Below are 7,965 nucleotides of genomic sequence, written 5' to 3' on the forward strand. Positions count from 1 at the left end.
GTAAGGCATAAAAAGTCATAGTATAGTGAGGCATAAAAAGTCATAAAAAACGTCATAGTATAGTAAGGCATGAAAAGTCATAAAAACCTCATAGTATAGTAAGGCATAAAAAAGCATAAAAATGTCATAGTATAGTAAGGCATAAAAATGTCATAGTATAGTAAGGCATGAAAAGTAATAAAAACCTCATAGTATAGTAAGGCATAAAAAAATCATAAAAATGTCATAGTATAGTAAGGCATAAAAAAATCATAAAAATGTCATAGTATAGTAAGGCATAAACAGTCGTAAAAACTTTATAATATAGTAAGGGATAAAAGCTAGTGAAACGACATAGTATAGTAAGGAATAAAAAAGTCATAGTATAGTAAGGCATAAAAAGTCATAAAAACCTCATAGTATAGTAAGGCATAAAAAAGCATAAAAATGTCATAGTATAGTAAGGCATAAAAAAGTCATAGTATAGTAAGGCAGAAAAAGTCCTAAAAATGTCATAGTATAGTAAGGCATAAAAAGACATAAAAATGGCATAGTATAATAAAGAATAAAAAGTCATATTATAGTAAGGCATGAAAAGTCGTAAAAATGACATAGTATAGTAAGGCATGAAAAGTCATAAAAACCTCATAGTATAGTAAGGCATAAAAAAGCATAAAAATGTCATAGTATAGTAAGGCATAAAAAAGTCACAGTATAGTAAGGCAGAAAAAGTCCTAAAAATGTCATAGTATAGTAAGGCATAAAAAGACATAAAAATGGCATAGTATAATAAAGAATAAAAAGTCATATTATAGTAAGGCATGAAAAGTCGTAAAAATGACATAGTATAGTAAGGCATGAAAAGTCATGAAACTTCATAGTATAATAAGACATAAAAACGTCATATTATAGTAAGGCATAAAAAGTCATAAAAACGTCATAGTATAGTAAGGCATAAAAAGTCATAATATAGTAAGGCATAAAAAGTCATAAAAACGTCATAGTATAGTAAGGCATGAAAAGTCATAAAAACGTCATAGTATAGTAAGGCATAAAAAGTCAGAAAAACGTCATAGTATAGTAAGGCATAAAAAGTCATAGCATAGTAAGGCATGAAAAGTCATAAAAACCTCATAGTATAGTAAGGCATAAAAAAGCATAAAAAGTCATAGTATAGTAAGGCATAAAAAGTCGTAAAAATGTCATAGTATAGTAAGGCATGAAAACGTCATAGTATAGTAATGCATAAAAAGACAAAAACGTCAAAGTATAGTAAGGCATAAAAAGTCATAAAAACATCATAATATAGTAATGCATAAAAAGTCATACTATAGTAAGGCATCAAAAGTCATAAAAACGTAATAGTATAGTAAAGCTTGAAAATGTCATAGTATAGTAAGGCATAAAAAGTCATAGTATAGTGAGGCATAAAAAGTCATAGTATAGTAAGGCATAAAAAGTCATAAAAATGTCATAGTAGAGTAAGGCATAAAAAGTCACAGTACAGTAAGACATAAAAAGACTTAAAAACGTCACATTATAGTGAGGCATTAAAAAGTTAGAAAGACATAGTATAGTAAGGCATAAAAAGTCATAAAAAACGTCATAGTATAGTAAGGCATAAAAAGTCATAAAAACGTCATAGTATAGCAAGGCATAAAAAAGTCATAGTATAGTAAGGCATAAAAAGTCATAAAAACCTCATAGTATAGTAAGGCATAAAAAAGCATAAAAATGTCATAGTATAGTAAGGCATAAAAAAGTCACAGTATTGTAAGGCAGAAAAAGTCCTAAAAATGTCATAGTATAGTAAGGCATAAAAAGACATAAAAATGGCATAGTATAGTAAGGCATAAAAAGTCATAAAAACTTCATAGTATAGTAAGGCATGAAAAGTCATAAAAACGTCATAGTATGGCAAGGCATTAAAAGTCATAGTATAGTAAGGCATAAAAAGTCATAAAAACCTCATAGTATAGTAAGGCATAAAAAGTCGTAAAAATGACATAGTATAGTAAGGCATAAAAAGTCGTAAAAATGACATAGTATAGTAAGGCATGAAAAGTCATGAAACTTCATAGTATAATAAGGCATAAAAATGTCATATTATAGTAAGGCATGAAAAGTCGTAAAAATGACATAGTATAGTAAGGCATGAAAAGTCATGAAACTTCATAGTATAATAAGGCATAAAAACGTCATATTATAGTAAGGCATAAAAAGTCATAAAAACGTCATAGTATAGTAAGGCATAAAAACGTCAGAAAAATGTCAAATTATAGTAAAGATTAGAACGACACAGTATAGTTAGGCATAAAAAAGTCATGAAAACGACACAGTATAGTAAGACATAAAAAGACTTAAAAATGTCACATTATAGTGAGGTATAAAAAGTCATAAAAACGTCATAGTATAGTAAGGCATGAAAAGTCATAAAAACGTCATAGTATAGTAAGGCTTAAAAAATAAGAAAAACGTCATCGTATAATAAGGCATAAAAACGTCATAGTATAGTAAGGCATAAAAAAGCATAAAAAAGTCATAAAAACGTCATAACATAGTAAGGTATGAAAAGTCATAAAAACGTCATAGTATAGTAAGGCATGAAAAGTCATAAAAACGTCATAGTATAGTAAGGCTTAAAAAATAAGAAAAACGTCATCGTATAATAAGGCATAAAAACGTCATTGTATAGTAAAGCATAAAAAGACATAAAAAACGTCATAACATAGTAAGGTATGAAAAGTCATAAAAACGTCATAGTATAGTAAGGCATAAAAAGTTAGAAAAACGTCATAGTATAGTAATGCACAAAAAGTCATAATACAGTAAGGCATAAAAAAGTCATAAAAAGGTCATATTATAGTAAGGCATAAAAAGTCATGAAAACTACATAGTATGGTAAGGCATAAAAAGTCATGAAAACGACATAGTATAGTAAGGCAAAAAAAGTCATAAAAACGTCATAGTATAGTAAGGCATAAAAAGTCATAATATAGTAAGGCATAAAAAGTCATAAAAACGTCATAGTATAGTAAGGCATGAAAAGTCATAAAAACGTCATAGTATAGTAAGGCATAAAAAGTCAGAAAAACGTCATAGTATAGTAAGGCATAAAAAGTCACAGTATAGTAAGGCATGAAAAGTCATAAAAAGTCATAATATAGTAAGGCATAAAAAAGCATAAAAAGTCATAGTATAGTAAGGCATAAAAAGTCGTAAAAATGTCATAGTATAGTAAGGCATAAAAAGTCATGAAATGTCATAGTATAGTAAGGCATGAAAACGTCATAGTATAGTAATGCATAAAAAGACAAAAACGTCAAAGTATAGTAAGGCATAAAAAGTCATAAAAACATCATAATATAGTAATGCATAAAAAGTCATACTATAGTAAGGCATCAAAAGTCATAAAAACGTCATAGTATAGTAAAGCGTGAAAATGTCATAGTATAGTAAGGCATAAAAAGTCATAGTATAGTGAGGCATAAAAAGTCACAGTACAGTAAGACATAAAAAGACTTAAAAACGTCACATTATAGTGAGGCATTAAAAAGTTAGAAAGACATAGTATAGTAAGGCATAAAAAGTCATAAAAAACGTCATAGTATAGTAAGGCATAAAAAGTCATAAAAACATCATAGTATAGTAAGGCATAAAAAAGTCATAGTATAGTAAGGCATAAAAAGTCATAAAAACTTCATAGTATAGTAAGGCATGAAAAGTCATAAAAACGTCATAGTATGGCAAGGCATTAAAAGTCATAGTATAGTAAGGCATAAAAAGTCATAAAAACCTCATAGTATAGTAAGGCATAAAAATGACAGTATAGTAAGGCATGAAAAGTCATAAAAATGTCATAGTATAGTAAGGCATAAAAAAGTCACAGTATAGTAAGGCAGAAAAAGTCCTAAAAATGTCATATTATAGTAAGGCATAAAAAGACATAAAAATGGCATAGTATAATAAAGAATAAAAAGTCATATTATAGTAAGGCATGAAAAGTCGTAAAAATGACATAGTATAGTAAGGCATGAAAAGTCATGAAACTTCATAGTATAATAAGGCATAAAAACGTCATATTATAGTAAGGCATAAAAAGTCATAAAAACGTCATAGTATAGTAAGGCATAAAAAGTCATAATATAGTAAGGCATAAAAAGTCATAAAAACGTCATAGTATAGTAAGGCATGAAAAGTCATAAAAACGTCATAGTATAGTAAGGCATAAAAAGTCAGAAAAACGTCATAGTATAGTAAGGCATAAAAAGTCATAGTATAGTAAGGCATAAAAAGTCATAAAAATGTCATAGTATAGTAAGGCATAAAAAAGTCACAGTATTGTAAGGCATAAAAAGTCATAAAAACTTCATAGTATAGTAAGGCATGAAAAGTCATAAAAACGTCATAGTATGGCAAGGCATTAAAAGTCATAGTATAGTAAGGCATAAAAAGTCATAAAAACCTCATAGTATAGTAAGGCATAAAAAGTCGTAAAAATGACATAGTATAGTAAGGCATAAAAAGTCGTAAAAATGACATAGTATAGTAAGGCATGAAAAGTCATGAAACTTCATAGTATAATAAGGCATAAAAATGTCATATTATAGTAAGGCATGAAAAGTCGTAAAAATGACATAGTATAGTAAGGCATGAAAAGTCATGAAACTTCATAGTATAATAAGGCATAAAAACGTCATATTATAGTAAGGCATAAAAAGTCATAAAAACGTCATAGTATAGTAAGGCATAAAACGTCAGAAAAATGTCAAATTATAGTAAAGATTAGAACGACACAGTATAGTTAGGCATAAAAAAGTCATGAAAACGACACAGTATAGTAAGACATAAAAAGACTTAAAAATGTCACATTATAGTGAGGTATAAAAAGTCATAAAAACGTCATAGTATAGTAAGGCATGAAAAGTCATAAAAACGTCATAGTATAGTAAGGCTTAAAAAATAAAAAAAAGGTCATCGTATAATAAGGCATAAAACGTCATTGTATAGTAAAGCATAAAAAGACATAAAAACGTCATAACATAGTAAGGTATGAAAAGTCATAAAAACGTCATAGTATAGTAAGGCATGAAAAGTCATAAAAACGTCATAGTATAGTAAGGCTTAAAAAATAAGAAAAACGTCATCGTATAATAAGGCATAAAACGTCATTGTATAGTAAAGCATAAAAAGACATAAAAACATCATAACATAGTAAGGTATGAAAAGTCATAAAAACGTCATAGTATAGTAAGGCATAAAAAGTTAGAAAAACGTCATAGTATAGTAATGCACAAAAAGTCATAATACAGTAAGGCATAAAAAGTCATAAAAAGTCATATTATAGTAAGGCATAAAAAGTCATGAAAACTACATAGTATGGTAAGGCATAAAAAGTCATGAAAACGACATAGTATAGTAAGGCAAAAAAAGTCATAAAAACGTCATAGTATAGTAAGGCATAAAAAGTCATAATATAGTAAGGCATAAAAAGTCATAAAAACGTCATAGTATAGTAAGGCATGAAAAGTCATAAAAACGTCATAGTATAGTAAGGCATAAAAAGTCAGAAAAACGTCATAGTATAGTAAGGCATAAAAAGTCACAGTATAGTAAGGCATGAAAAGTCATAAAAAGTCATAATATAGTAAGGCATAAAAAAGCATAAAAAGTCATAGTATAGTAAGGCATAAAAAGTCGTAAAAATGTCATAGTATAGTAAGGCATAAAAAGTCATGAAATGTCATAGTATAGTAAGGCATGAAAACGTCATAGTATAGTAATGCATAAAAAGACAAAAACGTCAAAGTATAGTAAGGCATAAAAAGTCATAAAAACATCATAATATAGTAATGCATAAAAAGTCATACTATAGTAAGGCATCAAAAGTCATAAAAACGTCATAGTATAGTAAAGCGTGAAAATGTCATAGTATAGTAAGGCATAAAAAGTCATAGTATAGTGAGGCATAAAAAGTCACAGTACAGTAAGACATAAAAAGACTTAAAAACGTCACATTATAGTGAGGCATTAAAAAGTTAGAAAGACATAGTATAGTAAGGCATAAAAAGTCATAAAAAACGTCATAGTATAGTAAGGCATAAAAAGTCATAAAAACGTCATAGTATAGTAAGGCATAAAAAAGTCATAGTATAGTAAGGCATAAAAAGTCATAAAAACTTCATAGTATAGTAAGGCATGAAAAGTCATAAAAACGTCATAGTATGGCAAGGCATTAAAAGTCATAGTATAGTAAGGCATAAAAAGTCATAAAAACCTCATAGTATAGTAAGGCATAAAAAGTCGTAAAAATGACAGTATAGTAAGGCATGAAAAGTCATGAAACTTCATAGTATAATAAGGCATAAAAACGTCATATTATAGTAAGGCATGAAAAGTCGTAAAAATGACATAGTATAGTAAGGCATGAAAAGTCATGAAACTTCATAGTATAATAAGGCATAAAAACGTCATATTATAGTAAGGCATAAAACGTCAGAAAAATGTCAAATTATAGTAAGGATTAGAACGACACAGTATAGTTAGGCATAAAAAAGTCATGAAAACGACACAGTATAGTAAGACATAAAAAGACTTAAAAATGTCACATTATAGTGAGGTATAAAAAGTCAGAAAAACGTCATAGTATAGTAAGGCATGAAAAGTCATAAAAACGTCATAGTATGGCAAGGCATTAAAAGTCATAGTATAGTAAGGCATAAAAAGTCATAAAAACCTCATAGTATAGTAAGGCATAAAAAGTCGTAAAAATGACAGTATAGTAAGGCATGAAAAGTCATGAAACTTCATAGTATAATAAGGCATAAAAACGTCATATTATAGTAAGGCATGAAAAGTCGTAAAAATGACATAGTATAGTAAGGCATGAAAAGTCATGAAACTTCATAGTATAATAAGGCATAAAAACGTCATATTATAGTAAGGCATAAAAAGTCATAAAAACGTCATAGTATAGTAAGGCATAAAACGTCAGAAAAATGTCAAATTATAGTAAGGATTAGAACGACACAGTATAGTTAGGCATAAAAAAGTCATGAAAACGACACAGTATAGTAAGACATAAAAAGACTTAAAAATGTCACATTATAGTGAGGTATAAAAAGTCAGAAAAACGTCATAGTATAGTACGGCATGAAAAGTCATAAAAATGTCATAGTATAGTAAGGCTTAAAAAATAAGAAAAACGTCATCGTATAATAAGGCATAAAACGTCATTGTATAGTAAAGCATAAAAAGACATAAAAACGTCATAAAATAGTAAGGTATGAAAAGTCATAAAAACGTCATAGTATGGCAAGGCATTAAAAGTCATAGTATAGTAAGGCATAAAAAGTTAGAAAAACGTCATAGTATAGTAATGCACAAAAAGTCATAATACAGTAAGGCATAAAAAGTCATAAAAAGTCATAGTATAGTAAGGCATGAAAATGTCAAAAAACTTCATAGCATAGTAAGGAAAAAAAAATCATAAAAACGTCATTGTATAGTAAGGTATAAAAATGACAGAATATCAAGCCTAAAACGTCATAAAAATGTCATAATATAGTACGACATAAAAACAACATAGTATAGCAAGGCATGAAAAGTCATAAAAACGTCATAGTATAGTATGGCACAAAAACATCATAAAAACGTCATGCAATAGGAACCGATAAAACGTCATAAAAATGTCATCATATAGTTAGGCATAAGACTTCATGGTATAGTAAAGCATAAAAATATTTTTAAAATGTCATAGTATATAAGGGCATAGAAATATCAACAATACTTCATAGTATATAATATGGCATAAAAAACGTCATGATGTAGGAAGGGATAAAACGTCATAGTTCACAATGAGTTCACTTAAATATTGGTAGGCACAATTCTGTTCCCCCAAAATATTGATTGGGACATGTCCCTACTTTCCTCATACAAATCTACGCCCTTGATTGTGCTTCTAAATTCCTTACTTTGTTCAGCATT

Source organism: Seriola aureovittata, chromosome 5 (assembly GCF_021018895.1).
Source record: "Seriola aureovittata isolate HTS-2021-v1 ecotype China chromosome 5, ASM2101889v1, whole genome shotgun sequence".
Lineage (NCBI taxonomy): Eukaryota > Metazoa > Chordata > Actinopteri > Carangiformes > Carangidae > Seriola > Seriola aureovittata.